At 35.4% G+C, this 19,871-nt stretch overlaps 1 long non-coding RNA gene across 2 annotated transcripts in view; it reads left to right on the plus strand.

The window, feature by feature from the left end:
• Positions 1–19,871, plus strand: part of LOC141386170 (uncharacterized) — a 197,656-nt gene that overhangs the window by 15,936 nt on the left and 161,849 nt on the right. For both annotated transcript variants that reach the window (XR_015493146.1, XR_015493147.1), the window contains exon 2: positions 6,555–6,699. This is a non-coding gene — a long non-coding RNA (uncharacterized LOC141386170). The remainder of the gene's footprint in view (positions 1–6,554; positions 6,700–19,871) is intronic.

Genomic DNA, 19,871 nt, shown 5'->3' on the forward strand with positions numbered 1-19,871 from the left:
GGGCGCAAAAGCATTAGGGCATGTCAGAATCCACTTTTGCTATTTTAAGGATGGAAAAATCTGGTTTGCACCGTGGCGCATGGTCTAACAGGGTTAAGCTTATTCTCCTAATGAGTTATAGGTGTGTTTTGAAAATAAATCAATCAGAGTCTCATCTCCCATTCCCTTTAAGAGTCAGTTGCGTCGCGCCATAGTGCATTTGCTATTTACATTGTGGACTTTGTAGGTGGAAAAACTGAATGCTTCACTAGAAAGAAAACAGTTAAACAGAGCATCTACAGGCGAGAATTAGAGATGAAGCTTCTCATTCTTTACTTTCACTTTCACTCTTGTGGATAGGGAAACGTATTGTACGCACGGACATCCATTAGCCTATAAATCATTATTTTTGTTTGTTAAGCACAAAGATTTGTGTCAACTATTTCTAAATTCAGTTCTAATTTCCATTAATTGAATAAATGAACAATAATAACGAAGTGTGGTCAAAAAAACTGAGGTATATCCAAATACACATGCTGTGCCCCATATGGTCTAAAACCTGACAAATCCAAGCTTGTTTTTAATAAAACAAATATGAATATGCATATAATAAATACTACTACTACTACTAATAATAACATTAAACGACTGCAAATTGTTATGAATAAACTGAGACTATGTTTGGCCCTATATGTTTGGACCTGTAGTACTTGAGGGAGAGTAAATTGGGAGTACATTTTAATTTTGGGTAAACTGTAAAAGGTGTATAGCTGAGCATACACACCAGTTTAAAGCATCCCAGTAAAAAAAAAAAAACTAATTATATGTAATTTAAATTATTTTTTCAGATAAAACACATATGATCTCATATTAGATTCACATGCGAAATGTGTAACGTCAAGATTTGGAACATTTTGATGTGAAAACTGTGTGATCAGTACTTATTTTTCTGCAAAGCATGCGAATGTTCAAGCAAAACAAATGTGCCTTTTCTGTGTGTGTGCGTGCGTGCGTGCGTGTGTGTGTGTGTGTGTGTGTATGAGATTACAGTATTCTTTACAGTAATGTGGCTAGATTCTCTAGAAAAAAAATAACACAGTATAAAAACTGTTTTATTTCTTTAGTTAATTATAGATATTGTAAAATTCTGTATTTCTATTATTAGTATGCAGAAGTAACTGCACTCTTTGCATACACTGAAGTTTTTTAAAGTTATCTGATGACCTTGTTTTAATATAATACTAGATACTGCAGTAAAAGAAAGTTACCACCATGTCTTCCTCATTTTTGGCAGCCGTATACAGTATTACAGCAATAGTTCACTCAAATATGTAATTTTACATATCCAATAGTTCTAAACATATCATTTTTTTTTCTATTGAACACACAAACACACACACACACACACACACACACACACACACACACACACACACACACACACACACACACAAAAGAAGACTGTTGGTATTCTGTATCCATTGACATCAATAGCAGGAAAAACCTATATAACATATAAGTGCAGCTACAGCAATGAAAATACCTGCCATACATGTTACGATGAACATCACCGCATGACTTTTAAACTCTATGATCCTTTTATTGATGTTTAAGAGACTAGTTTTTTGAGTGTCTCTGTTGTAAACACGTCATTAATCTCCAGGCTGTCACAGTGACTTTTCCACCGACTTCCTCCTCAACCGCTTTCTTAAGCACGGAGTACAATATCCCTCACTCAAAAACTGATTGCAGCTTTTAGCTTTCTTATTCTTTGATGTTTGTGAAGCAAGGGCTTTTCTTTTGTGCGTGCGTATAACACCCGGGAAAGACGGCACACTCCACATCTATTCACATCACATATTCTCATGTCGAAAATGAGGGATAATTACATACATTCTGAGGGGGGAAAAATAGCATCAGGCTGGTTAAAACCTTTTCAGAGAATGACTTGGAGTGTGGAGTCTGCGTGAGTCACTTGGGTTAGGAAAGGATTGAGTTGACTCAAGTCAGAAAACGTGGTGCAAAGATGTGGTGGTTGGTTAATGGAATGAGTGTTTTTTATTTATTTGTTGAAGTTAGAATAGGCAGTGTTCTGTTACAATAGGTGGCATTTTGTATAACAAAAGAGCATAAATAGGCAAGTATATTTAATTCTTTTATTGAAAGTCTGTTGACTCAGAACAATATTTGCAACGCCTCTGGGGTGCGTTTCCCAAACAACGACATAACTTGCGGCTGAACTATCATAGTAAGATGCATCGTTTGGGAAAATAAAGTTGAAGTAACGAGGGTTTCCCAAAACCTGTAGTTTCTCTGTCGCAGATCCATCGCTTGAACCATGTTAGTTATAACGTAAAATGCCCATAATGATGCTCTAAACTGAGTGGAGTAACTACTTCTTTAGACAAGAACCCTGTCATTTCTTTGTGCAAATATATTGTTCTACACGCACACGCATTTAAAATAAAATCCAATATTAGTTTTGTTTAAAACATGCACTAGTTTTCCATATTAATTGAAATATATGTAAATGGCACATAGACACTGAAAAAAGTGTTGCATGCGGAACTGTTGCAAACAATTTATTTGTGTTGAATTAAAACAAACAAATTACATTTTATAATGTTCAACTTAATTTGTTTGTTTAAATTCAGCCCGAATAAATTGTTTACAACCCCTTACGTTAAAAAAAAAAAAAAAATAGTAAATCCAAGAAATCATCTTTAAATAATTTTTTTCAGTGTAGGACCTGTGCTTGCTTTACTAATATTATTGAGAAGTTGGACATTACATATTCTATTCTAAAACATAAAATCACTTGCAAAGGCTAACACTATTCTAATATCATATATAAAGCATATAAATTAATGAATAATGAGGCGATTTATTATAAATTTATTTACTTTAATAATAATATTAATGATGATGATGATTATTATTATTATTATTATTATTATTATTATTATTATTATTATTATTATTATTATTATTATTATGTTGGATATTGTTTATTTATTTATTTTTTAAGCCTACAAGCCTATGCAGAATCTTCTAAGTAGCAGGCTCATGTCATATACAGTACAGATGCTTAATAAATAACCCACTATAAATTAAAAGCATTAATGTATGCTGTTTTTTTTTTTTTTTACACAAGCTTTGAAGATGTAACATAAATTCCGCTTTTAAATAATAGGTCACCTATTGCTTTCGCCATGAGGCTGTTTTCAAAATGCACTGCGAAGGAAAAGCACTTTTAAACATGAAAATCGCTAAAACTGCACTGTAAAAATACTTTGAAAGCAAATTACACCTAAGAGAGAGGACCTTAATGCTTTTTTTAGTTATAATATTTCCAGCTTTGAATGTTAGAATGTTCTAAATTACCAATGTAACTAATAATGAACAATTTAAGGATTTTTTATTGATATAAAAAGACTTATTTCACTCTCAAGGCTGAACTCTTTCAAATAGTTTTGTCTTATTGGAGTTTACAGTTCCTGGCTTACACCTGAGTTCGGTTGACCTTTCTGACCCTGTCCCTACAGTGTTGATGCTTTTGTTTTTAGTGCACATATGAAAAAAAAAATGTTTATCTCACAACATTCAGTCCTTTTGTTAATCAGGGGTCAGCACAGCGGAATGAAACGCCAACTTATCCAGCATATGTTTTACGCAACAGATGCCCTTCCAGCTGCAAGTTAGTACTGGGAAACACCCATACACTCAATTTTTATTCCGTTCATTCAATTCACCTATAGTGTATGCCTACTGTGGGGGAAACTGAAGCACCTGGAGAAAACCCACACCAACACGGGGATAACATGCAAACTCCACAGAAATGCCAACTGGCCCAGCCGAGGCTCAAACTTGCAACCTTCTTGCTGTGAGGCGACAGTGCTAACCACTGAGCCACCATGTTGCCCTATCTCACAACAGTTTAGATACAAAAGAGTATACTAACAGTGCACTATGCATTCACATAAGGAAGATATAAGCATATAGTTGCCTGGGGGTAAAAAAAAAAATTATGATGGTAATTTGCATATCGGTTTTTGCTTCTAAACCTCGGTATGTTTGCATCATCACAGTGACAGCTGTTGCTAGGTAACGACAGCATAAGGGGAGACGCGAAACAGCTGGATACCGCTGCTTGGGTGCCTCAAGTTTGATCTTCAGTCTTTGAAAATGTAGTTTTGTTATCAAAGTGCCAACGCTGTCATGATTGTAATGTTAAAGTTCAAACGAACGTGAAGAGAATCGTTTCTTGCTGAAGTGGAGCAGAAATAGATATACATTCTCTCAGCTTGCGGCGCGTCAGTTATGCATGTCGGAAAAATAAGAGACTAAACGGATAAATACACAGTTTTACTCAATAATATGTAACTCTTGTATTCACTCAATGACAATCCTGCATGCCCATTCTAGAGTGTTGGGCTCATGACATGTGCTTGGTGTTGTTACAGGGTCTTCACTGTTAGCAGCAAACTGGACAGGAGGCTGCTGCTGCTGAAGAGCTAGAGTACAAGTAAACGTTCGATACATAATGGAACATCGTTGTTTTGCAGTGCTCCTAACTAGCTTAACGTTAACTTACCGGCCGTTTCATCGTCTTTATGTGTGTTGTTGTACTCTTGCTGCCGCTGAATTTATTGAAAAATATACTCAAATTTTTTTTTTTTTACTTCTGACCTTTTCAGCGCCACCTTTGCGTGATTTTTCATCTCTTGCCTACACTCTCAGAAAAAAAGGTACAATGAGGGTACAATTTTGTTCCTAAAGGGAACAAAATATATAATTGTACTTTTTAAAGGTCCCGAATTAATCCTTAGGGTACAATTTTGTACTCAAATGGGCCATAAAGGTACAGAGGTACCTCTAAACAGAGGTACAAAATTGTACCCTTTCGGGTACCACCCCAGTGACGGGCCATTTGTACCCTAAAAGGTACAATTTTGTACCTTTTTTTCTGAGAGTGTATTAACAAACAATTTTGCTGATGTGTAAGGTGCACACTAAGTTCACACTTAGCTGATGATTGGTAATAAGCTAGTTTAGCATGCTGTCCGGGGAGAGAGATCTGAGCTAATGATATCCTTGAGCCCAGGGCTCCCTCCTGTTTGCAGGGCGAAAGGGGAGTTTAAGCACAGGTAGATCTCGAGAAACAACCCCCACCCCCGCTCCTGCTGCTTAATGATTACTTTGAGGGTGTGTTGCTGGTGGAATTTGACTCTGGTGCTGATTTAGTTTAGTTCATTTATCAAATGTTTTGGACTGTGGGAGGAAACCGGTGGATCCGGGGAAAGAGAGACCCGAACCAGAGGCATTCTTGCTGTAAGGCCACAGTGCTAGCCACTGGGCCGCCGTGCTGCCCTATAGAGGAAAAAGAGGAGGATAGGGGGTGGAAGGGGGGATTCTTCAAGACAAAGATGACTAAAGGTAAGATGCTTGGTTATTTATACTGAGTTAGGAATCGTCCGATTGGTGGTTCGTACATTAGCTTAACTCAGGGCCAGGCGTGTCAATCATTAGTACATGATCCTCTCAGAATTAGTTTATAAATAAACTTTACTTACGTCATCAATAACCTGCAGGCAGCATTCTGCTCATGGGGCAGCAAGAAAATAAATAAAATAAGTGGAGCTGCGGTAAGATAATGAATAGAAAGAAAAAAAGAAAGAAAGAAAGAGAAAGAAAAAACGAACGAACAAACGACTCCTGGGAATGCAGGTAGGTAGGGATACCGGGAATGAAAACGAACCCGCCCACAGGGAATTCTCCCAGTACTCCCCATAAGCCAATCCGGGCCTGGACAAAACTGTCGCAAAATGCGGCGAAAATCCTACACAATGGTAATAGTTTCAGTAAGGTGTTTACATGTCTGTACTGTACTTCAATGATGCACTGATGCACTGTTTACACAGTGGACTTTTGATCAAAGTATAGTCATAATTGTATTAAAATCGCATTATTGATCTCTATGTAAACATGCTCATTGAATGGTTACATAATGACTTTAATCAAACTATAACATGTAAAATGGTATCATGAAAGAAACATTCAAAAAGCAATGCCTTAATAGTGTCTTGTTCAGATTAAGGCAAATAATTAGATTACTGATGTCCATGTAAACGTAGTCAATGCTAGCAGTGCCAATTGAGCAGTGTTCTTTAGTCTTTAGCCTTGCAAATTAACGCTTTAATGAAATAAATAAGTGTGAAATATTTATTTTAGTTAAACAGTAGCTTATAGGATTTACCTTCCTTCGTGATGTTGACTTAGAACTGATTTAACATTTTATTATTAACATTACAGTGTTAACATTGGGTGTGTGAATGGCTCTGCTTCCTTCCTTTTTTTAGCATTGTCAAAAAGAACCTTGCCTGTTAATAGCTTTCTAATCTGCGGACTCATGTTTTTCCCCGTTAGCTCTTTAACACCACCACCTTTCTATTAATTACCAGCTGTTTACTTGTTTAATAAGTCAGTAAAAGAGATCCTAGGAAGTCACCTCAGCATTAACCTCTCTTACAACCAATCAATGGCTAAAGTGATTCTCATTGGTTAATTATTTGCAGCTCGCTGACAGAGACCATGGCGGATCGGAACATTCTGCTATTGGTGTCGATGGAAGGCAGGAGCGGGACGCGGCTGTCATTTAGGATACAATAGGAGGAAACGTCCAACAAGCACCGTGGATCAATAATAGCACTCCTTTAGCAGGTATGTTAACACACTCGGCGGGCTTAACGCTCGGTTAATTGGCTAGAAAAGACTGCCATGGAAAGTGTTATTCAGTGGATTATTGGATGAAGAGGATGGCCCTTTACCAGAGAGCTCTACAACACTCTAGGGTTCAAGGGTTAACATGGTGATTGGGTTTGAAGAGGCATGTGTTTATAATCACACCTGTGTGTAATTGGAAGCAGTGAAATGGGCTTTTGACAGAATTGACACACGCTGAATGAGTCTCCTAAAATGACACTCTATATTTAGCGTTTCAAAACACCGACTGACCCTCCATAACTAGGGCCGTGAGATATGAATCCGAGGGGAAATATATTCCTTAGTCAGTAGATTTAAGAGCTGTTTATACTCTCTTCTCCTCCCACAAGACTATTTAATCTCGCTGTTTTACTCCCTTTGTACTCCCCTAAGGACGGATTCTTAGATTTAGTGACATCTCCTGGTTTTATCAAAGCGCTTATTCAACTTTTATGTACTGCTGTCAGGACGGATACTCGGAGGGGATGGGGAAAATCTCTCAGCATGGGACGTATCAAAGCCAGGCATCAGCGCAGTTTGTGGTCTAAATCTGCAACGAGGTCATTGAGAATCTGTTTGACTTTTCAACCAGTCAAACGTTAACTCGGTGGGAAATGGGGAGGAAAAAATACTTGTATATTACCATGGAACAATTGCTTTGAAGTGAATGTCACAACCCTTTGTTAGGTTTTCTTATCTAGGCTTTTTAATAGCAGAGGGATGAGCTGCTGACAGGATGTTTTTTTTTTTGTGTGTGTGTGTGTGTTTTTTGGCTAACTTTGCGCTGAATTTCTTGTATTTATATTTTACTTCTGCACCATTTAAAATAATTTAATTGGAATTTTTGAATCAGCTCAGTGTTTTGCATTATAAAGAAGTGATTCTAGTAGCTAGCAGAATAGTTAATGATTTTTGGTTGCATTGACATATAGGGGCTCTATTTTAGTGATCTAGGGACAAAGTCTAAAAAGCATTAAAGCACAAAAAGGGCACAAAAGCATTAAAGACGTGTCCAAATCCACTTTTGCTATTTTAAGGACGGAAAAATAAGTACAGCGCATGGTCTAACAGGGTTGTGCTTATTCTTTTAATAAGTTATGGGTGTGTTTTGAGAATAATGTGCATTAAACCAATCAGTCTCAATTTCCATTCTCTTTAAGAGTCAGTTGTGTCATGCTATGGCACATTTGCTATTTACATGGTGAACTTTGTAAGTGGAAAAACTGAATACTTCACTAGCAATAAAACAGTTAAACAAGGATAATGATAAAGAACGAGCCTCCTCTATTTGGTCTCTTTACTTTCACTTTATTTTTACTCTTTACTCCTTTACTTTCGTGGATGAGGCAATGGAGGACACTCACACCACTGGAGAGATCCATAAGCCTACATATTTAATTTTGTTTGTTAAGCGCAAAGATTTGTTTCACAACTATTTCTGGATTCAGTTTTAATATTCAGCAAACAAATAAATGAACAACAAAAAAAAAGTGTGGTCAAAGAATGAGTTCTAACCATACACACGTCCTATTTCTATGACCCACATGGTGATTTGGTCATTCCGCCATGTGTATGAAAGGGCCCCTGGTGTCAGTGTACTACTGTAGACACTTTTTTTTATATATATAATTAAATAAATTTGATTGAAAACTGATTGTAAAAATGTAATATGTAGAGAAATTTCAACTTGTAAACTTGTAGAAAATTAACTTTCTGTTTTATCTATTTTCATTCTATTTTAAACACATTTTATTGTAAAAATTTAACATTTTGATTATAAAAGATATACAATATTTATATATACATATTTACCCATGTAGTATATAGCTAAATATAATGACTATCATAGAAAGTGTACATTCATGATTTATAAAAGTGTCTAAATATCATTAATGTAATAACAGTTTATATTTAAGAAAATAATAATTTCATAACATTAAAATACTACATAAAGATTTAAGTTTAGTCTCAAAACACTCATTTAAATAGTCATTTTAAACCGTCAGAAGTTTCACTCATCTGTCAGTAAAATATTTTTAATAATTTACATTATATAATTTATTATGATAGCTTATTTTTCTATATATTAATAAGTTAAATTCAGAATAAATATGTTGTTTAATATTACATAAATATATAGTTTATGCTCAACGATGATGGAGAATTAAATTAAACATCGGTCAAAAGTTTGGGGTCAGTTTCTTGGTCTGGTTATCAAGGTGGCATTTATTAAATGTAAAGAAAAAAATGTAAGATGTTAAATTGTTAAATATTTATTACATTTTTAAAGAACTGCTTTCTTATTGTATGTAGTTTCAAATAAAATTATTACTCCAGTCATTATTGCTTTTATTACTATTACCATGAAAAATAATAATAATAATAATAATAATAATAATAATAATAATAATAACAATAATATTAAAATAGCAAATAATAATAATAATTGTAATATAAATAAGCATGGGAAAAAGAATATATAATTAATAATATTAAAAATAATGATAATAATAATAATAATAATAATAATATATAATTAATATCAGAATGACTTCTGAGCATGATAAGCTTATTTTAAAACATCAAAAAATCCTGCTGATCCTAACATTTTCAGCTGTGTGCTTAACTTGCATTTATTATGCCTTTAATGTTATTAAAAATGACCAAAACATGACATTTCATCTTTGACCCATACAAATAAAATCAAATGTGTATTCCATGTGAGATTGGCAAGAACAGAATTGGCTTCTCATTTCTCAAAGGGATTTTTCCTCCCATCTTTATCATTGTTCAATGCGATTCTTTCTCTCTGTGGTTTTCTCACTGGCAGACTTGGGATTTCCAGTCCCTGTTCTCTCTAAAGCTGCTTTTGGAAAGACACATATTGTGAATAAGAAATCAAATTGAATTGAATTATTGCACAACTGTTTAGATGTGTTTGCCATAATACAATTGTGCCCTGTATCTGTGAATACCCACAATGTGATTTTATTGGCTTTTTCCTGGCGGCTTCCACAAAGAAACCAATTTAGGTCCAAGGAAGCCTTTCATTTAAGGAATAGCTGTTGATCCTACTCCAGGACCTGATTGGCTCTTTAGAGTGTTGTTATCATCTGATACTCGTGATTCCCTGCAAATCCCCGCTCATCCACAGACAGTAGTTTCTAGAGAATTATTTGTTGATGTTGGAAATTCAACATACAGTAAAGTAAAAAGTATTAGCGCTTCTGTTATTTAATATTACACAAATTATATTCAACAAAGCTAGGAATTTTTCACAGTATTTCCTATACACTACCTGACAAAGGTCTTGTCGTCGATCCTAGTGGTAAAAGCAACATATAATAACTTGACTTCTAGTTGATCATTTGAAAAGGTGGTAAAAGGTAGATTTTTTTGATGAATCATCTGCTGATCTGTATCCCAATCATCCCTACTGCAGAAGACCTATTGGAACCCACATGTACCCAAGATTCTCACAGAAATCAGCCAAGTTTGGTGAAAGAAAAATCCTGGTTTGAGGTTATATTTAGTATGGGGCCATGCAACAGATCTGCAGAGTGGATGGCAACATCAACAGCCTGAGGTGTCAAGACATTTGTGCTACCCATTACATTACAAACCACAGAAGAGGGCAAATTCTTCTCATGCCTATTATATATATATATATATATATATATATATATATATATATATATATATATATATATATATATATATATATATATATATATATATATATGTATAATAGGCAAAAGTTGCAGTTTTTGTGTGGAGTTTGCATGTGCTCCCTGCGTTCATTTGCTCCTGTTTCCCCCACAGTCCAAAGACATGCGGTACAGGTGAATTGGATAGGCTAAATTTTCCATAGTGTATGAGTGTGAATGAGTATGTATGGATGTTTTCCAGACATGGGTTGCAGTTTGAAGGGCATCCACTGCGTAAAAAAAACATGTGCTGGATAAGTTGGCAGTTCATTCCGCTGTGGCAATTTCAGATTAATAAAGGGACCAAGCCGAAAAGAAAATGAATGGACGGATGAATATATTTAAAGACTGATGGCTTTACATTTGCATGTTGTTGTTTTTTTTTACATTGTAAAAAAACCCTTATTTTACAGAAAATATTTCTATTTTTTACAGTAATATTTTTTTGTCATTTGAAATTATATTCAAAACTTAGTAAAATGACAAACACTCTCTCTAAATTAACAGTTTGACTTTCATTTTAGGTACTTCATCTTTAAAGACATTATTGACACTTTTGTTTTTTATGCAGGGAAATTAAAGTATTATTTATACAGTATTGTTTTGTTATTTTGAATTATATTCAAAAGTCCGTAAAGATTATAAACAATATTTGTAAATTAACAGCTTGACTGTTATCTTATGTACTATTTATTTAATGACAAATTACAGCAATTTTCCTGTTTTATACAATAAAATTGCCATATTTTACAGTGTTTTTTCCAGTTTTTTTTTTTTTTTTTTTTTTTTTAGGTTCATTTAAAATTACATAAATTTAAAGTAGTAAATTGTAATTACTTGCTCTGTAAAAAAAAAAAAAAATCTTAAAAAAAGGTCAAATGAATGCCTAACAAAAACCATAAACAACACTAAGATTTCTTTGTTGAAATAAAGTGCAAAAAATAATAAATCTACATATATTTTGATTAAAATGTTTACAGAAAAACACTGTTATTTTACAGACTTTTCCTAGATTAATACGATCAAATCCGTTCAATAAATAAAATCCACTCACATGCACCTGTTCCGGATTCCGCTGATGATTCGCGCGCACACACACACACACACACACACACACACACACACGCACACACACACACAGTCGGAGGATGGTTATGAACTGATTACATGGACTTTAAAAGCAGCACAGACGCATTCATCAATTGCTAAGTCTTCTCATACTTTTACTGTGAACATTGACGCGTTTCTCTTTTTTTGCCTTGCTTTGTTTGTTAATTGTTTACGTGGTTTGCTGTGTTTTTCTGTAAACATTTTCATGAAAATATCTGTAGATTTATTATTTTTTGCACTTTATTTCAACAAAGAAATTTTACCATAATTAAATTAAATGAAATAATTTAAAAACTACTATTTATATGTTCTGTGGGTTATGGTTAAAATATGGCAATTGATAGTTTAATAAAACACATTTGATTTTTGGAAATCACCAAGCTGACCTCCTGTCTGTTCTGCTACCCTCACTTTGGGAACCGCTGCTGTAGAGGGATCACTAGTGGCAGACTCCCACTGATTATGTTCCGCAAAAACACAGCTGTCCCAGTTAGTGCTTGTTGCTAATATTTTCTAACATGTTTTCTTGTTGGAAGAGGTTTGGAGTCAGCATTTGATGAAGTCAAGAATGCATATATTTGTATAGCAGATAGTCACAACCTCAAAGACCGAGAACCAGAGACTGAAAAACAAGAAAAAGAAAAGGCTAAGAAGAGAGCCATAAGCATGTGCCGGGGCCTTGCTGACTCCGCAATCAATACGGTTGGATCAGGCAGCGGCCAAGAAAAATCCATGCCATTTAGCGCTGCATTGTCTGGGATTCGAGTACTATGTTTGGACCGCGATTTAATAAATTAATTGGAGCGCCTTGGACCTTTAATTGGTGCGCTGCAGGCCGCGACGCTGGAGAGCTCGTTTCAGTGCTACAGTGATTAAAAGAGCCCGGCTGTTCAGAACGACCCGGTGCAAAAAAAATGAAGGCCCGGCGCTTCAATCCAACATGGAGAGATTCCAGCATGCTATAAAAGATGCAGAGAGCCAAGGAGCAAACGCGGGGGCCGGAGTCAGCGCAGGCCTCAGCTCATGTTTAGCCTGTGCACTGACAGGGGTGGAAACTTGACCATCAATTATTTAGCTGTGGTTCTGACTTGGAACTAAGAGAGGTGGTGGTGGGGGGGTAGAGGTGAACTCATGTAAAAATGATCATTTCTGCAGCTTGAAATGGCTGCTCATCACAAATCCAATATTAATCCGGAGTGTCTTTGCTTGTGCATCTTAGAAGATAAGCAATTACTCGCACATTCCGGTTGCCGGTGAAGGCTTTCGCTGTGTGCCAGAGCTCCAGGGTCAGACCTTGAAGTGCAAAACGAGATCAGTGTTGTGTCAAGGCTGCGTGCGCTTTGGGATTTGTTAAAAAACATAACAATGAAATATGGTGCTCTGAAAAGAAAGATCTTTATAAATAAACTAAAAAAAAATATGTTGGAGATGTTTGTTGTATGTGATCAATAAGAATGGATGCAAGTCTGAAGTATTAGTCCCCCTGTATATTCCTCCAAAATTTCTGTTTAGCGGAAATACGTTTTTTTTTTTTTTTTTCGAATACACGCACATATCTTATATAAAAACAAACTTTTAATTTGGTTGTGATTAATTCATTTGTGTTTAATTTTTGCCCAGCATTAATCAAAACAGATTATTATGAATAAATGCATGATAAATGGTGCAAATGGTCGATAAAATGAAATAAAAAAGGCGATGCAGTGGCGCAGTAGGTAGTGCTGTCGCCTCACAGCAAAAAGGTCACTGGTTCAAGCCTCGGCTGGGTCAGTTGGCGTTTCTGTATGGAGTGGGTAGGCCAAATTGTCCATAGTGTATGTGTGCGTGGATGATTCCCAAAGATGGGTTGCAGTTGGAAGGGCATTCGCTGCGTAAATCTTGCTGGATAAGTTGGTGGTTCATTCCACTGTGGCGACCCCGGATTAATAAAGGGACCAAGCTGAAAAGAAAAGGAATGAATGAATGAATGAATGAATAAATGAATATATATATATATATATATATATATATATATATATATATATATATATATATATATATATATATATATATATATATATATATTTATATATATATATATATATATATATATATTTATATATAGATACAAAAACAATACACGCACATATATTATATAAAAACAAACTTTATTTTGGTTGTAATTAATTAATTTGCATTAAATTTTTGCCCAGAACTAATCAAAACCAATTATTATAAATAAGATGCATTAATAAATGCTGCTAAGTGGGTGATAAAATGAAATAAAATAAATAAACGTTTTTGATTTCGATTGATTGAAACATTTTGGAATGATTATGTGAAGTTGATTACTAATAATGAATAGTAAAAATCACCTTTGCCATCATAACGTTTTTTTTTTGTAATATATATATATATATATATATATATATATATATATATATATATATATATATATATTTCATTTTTATTAATGTTATATCTTTAGCAAAACCAATTCACTTTAATTTACTTTAATTGATTTTCATTATTATTATTATTTTTTTACAATATTATGAAATCATGGTGTGGCACAGTGGTTAGCAATGTCACCTCACAGCAAGAAGGTCACTGGTTCGAGTCCCGGCTGTACCAGTTGGCGTTTCTGTGTGGAGTTGGCGTGGGTTTCTTCTGGGAGCTCTGGTTTCCTCCCACAGTCCAAACACATGCACTATAGGTGAACTGGATTAACTAAATTGGCCATAATGTATAAGTGTGTGAATGTGAGAGTTTATGTGTGTTTCCGACTGGGTGGCGGCTGGAAGAGCGTTCACTGCTTAAAACATGCTGGATAAGTTGGATGTTCATTCCACTATGACAACCCCTGATAAATAAGGGACAAAGCCAAAACAAAATGATTGAATGAATTATGGCATCATAAAATTCTTTTGACATTTTGCCTATTTTGGTCATGTGAGATAAAAAAAATTAAATTTAATTTAAAAAAATATTCACAATTAAATTTGCATGATAGCAAATGTTAGCCCTGATCATTACCTGGAGCTGCTAGAAACTATAAACAAGTTTTTTTTTTCTTTCCACAGCTAATACACTGATATGTGATATCTGAGGGTCAGTAGGTCACTCAACACCTTCTGAATTCTTTAGAAATGTGAATCTTAATAATGTGCGAGAGTTAGTCTTCTGTTGAAACTATTCTCTTTCTCTTCCCTGCTGTTCTGAATGGATAAATGTGACGGCTGGCGCTCGAGGGTTTTCATTTCTCCTGCTGCTCCAGTGGGGCTTCACTTTCAAATATTCTCACTTAAAGACTGTCCGTCAAAAACCCTCCATGTCTCACCCACAGCCCAAATGGAATCTGGTCTCAGGGTAGTACAGCTTATTCTGGTGTCTTAGGGTTCACACACACACACACACACACACACACACACACACACACACACTGACACGCATGCAGCTGACAGCACAGGAGGCGTTGGTGTGTGAGTGAGGTGCAGGCCTGGTGACCCGCATATGGCAGGCCTGTCTCCCACTTTTTCTGTTCGTGGGTGGCACTCGCCATCTAATTTTACCCTCAGTAGCCGCATGGCAGGAGCAGGAGGAGGCCGCTGATGGCCAGAATTTCGCTGCCCTCTGCCACACACTCATACACACATTATCTGCTCATGACCAGACTGCTGCTCAATCTGATCCGTTCTGTTGTCAGAAACCTAGGTCTGAGTGTGTTTCTGTGTTGGGCCTTTTTCTACAGAAGTGGCTGATGCTCGCTTAGCGAATCTGCAGAAATCAATTCAGGCTTACTTTCCTTGACTTGTCTTCAGTATGGACTCTGGCAAGTTCTGAGAACATTTAACATTTTAAATAATTTGGTCAATTCTGTTTTTATCAGTAGATATGAACTAACCTTTTTTAAAGTGCACTGTAAAACAAATACGTTATTTTTTTTACTTTTTTATTTATTTTTTTTCTGCAGCCTGAAAAATATTTTAAATAATGGACATTAAATTACAGAAATGTCCTTCAATTAAAATTACCTGTAAACTTTTGTTATGTAACATCTTGTTATTTTACAGTAATTTTAAAATCTTATTTTACTGTAAATTTCTGATATTTAATGTCTTTTTATTTTACAGTACATTTCTGTTATTTAACATCTAGTTATTTGACAATAAATTTCTTAAAAAATCTTTTAAATAAAAAATCTTGGTATTTGTCAGAAAATTTCTGTAACTTAGCATCTTGGTATTTGAGAGTAAATTTCTGTAACTTAGCGTCTTGATATTTGACAGTAAATTTCTGTAACTTAACGTCTTGTCATTTGACAGTAAATTTCTGTAACTTAGCGTTTTGTTATTTCACAGTAAATTTATGTAACTTAACGTTTTGTTATTTGACAGTAAATTTCTGTAACTTAACATCTTGATATTTGACAGTAAATTTCTGTTATTTAACGTCTTGGTATTTTACATTAAATTTCTGTAACTTAACGTCTTGGTATTTAACAGTTCATTTCTGTAACTTAACGTCTTGGTATTTTAAAGTAAATTTCTGTAATTTAACGTCTGCTATGTGACAGTAAATTTCTGTAACATAACGTCTTGGTATTTTACAGTAAATTTCTGTAATTTTAACGTTTGCTATGTGACAGTAAATTTCTGTAACATAACGTCTTGGTATTTGACAGTAAATTTCTGATGTTGTACCCCAACGTTAGAGAGGATTACATTTTGGGTGAAAATGAATATACGGGTTGATGTCAGAACTCAAAGTCAGACCAGCATTGTCCAACGTGGACAGACTTATTTTGGTAATTTGATCCACCGCAACCTAAAAACAACCAAATATCAACGCCTAATGATGTTATAGCTTGACGTTGTGTGGACATTACCACTATGTCTATCAGAGGTTTTATTTTGGTTGCCATGCCTAACGAATAAATGTCACTATTCGACATCAATATGGTTTAAACTGTTGTCTTGACGTTGGATTTTGGTCACTTTCCAACACAACTTAAAATCAACCGAATATCAACATAATTTCATGTCGTTATTGGACGTCAAAATAACATTGTCCTTCGATGATTAATTTTGGTCACTCGACATCTCAATATAAATCTAACCTAATATAAACTTCAGGAAAGAGTGCACGACTGAAATTTGTGCACTTAACATTTAGCCCCAATCGTTTTCAGATGTCTCAGTTTTCCCCCATCCACACTAACACAGAGCAGCAGCATTTTTAAAACAAAAATGGCCTCTTCCGCGTTTCCAAAAAGTTCCTTTTTGAGTGCTTAAACTCCAGGTTAGTGTGGATGGAAAGTGTAACCTTAGCAAAACGTATGCGTTTTAAAACTAAAACGTATTAGTGTAAACCGGGCCCTAGTTCTAAGAACCTTAAAGTGTTTCAAGGAAATCTCCCTTACAGCAAATCATCACTGCCAGCCTGAACTATTGATATAATGCAGGAGGGGTTCATGCTTTAAGGTTACTGTGCCAATTTCTGAACCTCCCATTGAAACATTGCAGTGTTTATTTGAGTTACTCCTGCCTTTCTATCTGCTTGACCATTCTCATATGACCTTCAGGCATCAACAATACATTTCACATAAAGAACTGCACCTCACTGAATCTTTTCACTTTTTTGGAACCTATTTTTTAAACCAAGAGATGGTTGTGCTTGAAATCCCAGAACATCAACAGTTTCTGAAACTTTTAGACCAGCCCGTCTGAAACCTTCAGCAATGCAATGTTCAAGGTCACTCAAATTACCTTTCTTCCTCTTTCTGATGGATGGTTGCCAACTTCATCATGCCAACTTCATCGGTTTTTACCATGTCTGCAAGTGTAAATGCATGGGATTAGTTGATTACATAACAATTTGGCAGGCTTGCTTAATTGAACGATAAGTGAGCGGTGAGCGTATAAATATGACGGTTTTCCTTCAGAAATCATGCTGATTCACTTCTCAAGGAAGATTTTCTCATTCTTCTCAATGGTGAAAAGAAAGTTTTGTTCAGCGTTCTTTGATCATTATCATCAAACTTTATTACAGGCTCAAGGTCCAGAGAAAAATGAGAGCATACCAGAAATGAATAGATCTATAGCTAGATCCAAAGAACAGCATGCATTGAAATTGAATTCTTTCATATGATTACAAACGTCTGTTCTGTCACTTTTGATAAATTTATTGTGTCCTTGCGGAGTTAAATTGTCATTCTCATGAAAAAAATAATCAATAAATAAAAAATTGTACTGACTTCTACTGTGTGTTTGTGCGCATGCATTTTTTGTTAAATATTTGGACACAATTGTGTATAATGTCATGGGAATGACGGGTATTACAAGGAGATTTATGAAGACATTGCTAATATCCCCGTTATTCAAAAGACCAGGGTGCAAATAAAGGTTCATGAAAGGTTCATGAGTACTTTTTTTTTTTTGATATTTTAACAGATTTGTGTGTGTTGAGCATCAATTAAGGTTTAAAATGATTTTTTGGGGTGGGATCAAAATCTGTGACGTGGCGCAACACTTCAAGTGCAAAGATGACGCGTCGGTTTCTCGTTTTTATTCATAGCAGTTTTTTATCCTATGTGAAGAGCCGGCTTCTTAATTATTCATGACTGCACGTGCTTTCCAATGGCAAGGCAGGCCTGCCAGTGCCAAGCTGTGAGACACGGACCCACGACACATAGTATTTAGCTGTTCATGAAGGGTCGTATGTGTTTGTTTCCATTATCCACTGGTTTTGTGGCATGTTTTTTTTTTTTTTTTCCACGATGCTGTTAGGGCTGATACAAAGCTGTTTGTGTGCAGCAAGCATTTTTGTCGGGAGAGCGGTACGAGAATTAGGGAATAGTGGACGTTGTCTTTTATCAAGAGTTCGTTCACATCTAGACACATCGCCATGCTGCTGTGTTCACCTAAATCCTCTAGATTACCAACAGGGCTAATGGTTAAAATAGACAGGGCAAGAGACCTGCTGCACTGAGTCTGCATTCAGACCTATGGTTCAGACCCGGGGATTGAGGGAGAAGTTCTCATTGTGTTTATATGAACACGATTATCTTTATAATGATATAAATTGTGGTTATCTGTATATGAAATGTTGAACCCCAAATGTAGCAGGGCATTAAATTACTGTTTATTTCTTTGCATTTTAACTTTGTAAACTATAAAATCATGTGTCTCCTTACGGTTTGTGTCTCATTTTGTGAGCCGACTGCCAACAGTTGTTTTCTCCCCTGCTGGCCACGCCCACTCCTGCCCTTTGCTAGCGGAGCTCCACGCCTATTATCATGCATCTTTTTAAAAAATTCTGAGGTAGACTTGAACCAATAGTGGTGGGTGTCATGACCCTTTAAAGGTGGGTTTGGAAGTATTGACACTTAATTGGGGGGTACTTAATGCATGATCCCTCCTGAAGGACGTCAAATCTAGGGGGTCTAAATCTATAGGGGGTCAGCCCTTTTTAATACTGAAAAATATTTCACTCTAATCTGTATTTTAAGTAATAATTTTAATAACTAAAATAATACATAATATAAATATACATTTGACCACCCCTATAATGAGTCAAACCATTGTGAATGCATAATCATGCAAGTCTATTTGAGAAAAAAAATCTGACATTCGAAGATCTAGATATCGGGTTCACAAGACTTTTCTCCTAAAATAGGTGTTTCTATCTACATTTAGCCTGAAAGTAAAGTCGAATTGAGTGGATAGTTTATAGTTTGACCCACAGTAACATCTGAAATAGCTAATCAGTGAATATTGTAGGTCAGAATACATTAATTATCCCTCAAAACACAACAAACTTAAATACATATTAAGAATAAACTAGATGTAACTAAAAATAAATTCATAAATGACTTAAGAATTCATTCATTTATTTTATTTTCGGCTTACGCCCCATTCACATGGGGCTTCAGTGTCAACGCTTGACAGAGGGCATGTCTGACGCAATAGCAGCATCAGCCAATCAGCCAATCAGCCAATCAACCAGCATCAGCAGCATCAGCCAATGAGCACGCATAAACTATGGTTAATTTTAGCTTACTCAATTTAACTGTACCGCATATCTTTGGACTTGTTGGGGAAACAGGAGCACCCGGAAGAAACCAACGTAAACACGGTGAGAAAATGCAAACTCTACACAGGAATGCCAACCGATCAAGCCGAGGGTCAAACCAGCGACCTTCTTGCTGTGAGGGAAACGTGCAAATAAAGAAAATCAAATCAAATCTAATTTGTTTAATGATCTAATACACGATAGATAGATAGATAGATAGATAGATAGATAGATAGATAGACAGACAGACAGACAGACAGA

Source organism: Danio rerio, chromosome 6 (assembly GCF_052040795.2).
Source record: "Danio rerio strain M-AB ecotype USA chromosome 6, GRCz13ab, whole genome shotgun sequence".
Classification (NCBI taxonomy): domain Eukaryota; kingdom Metazoa; phylum Chordata; class Actinopteri; order Cypriniformes; family Danionidae; genus Danio; species Danio rerio.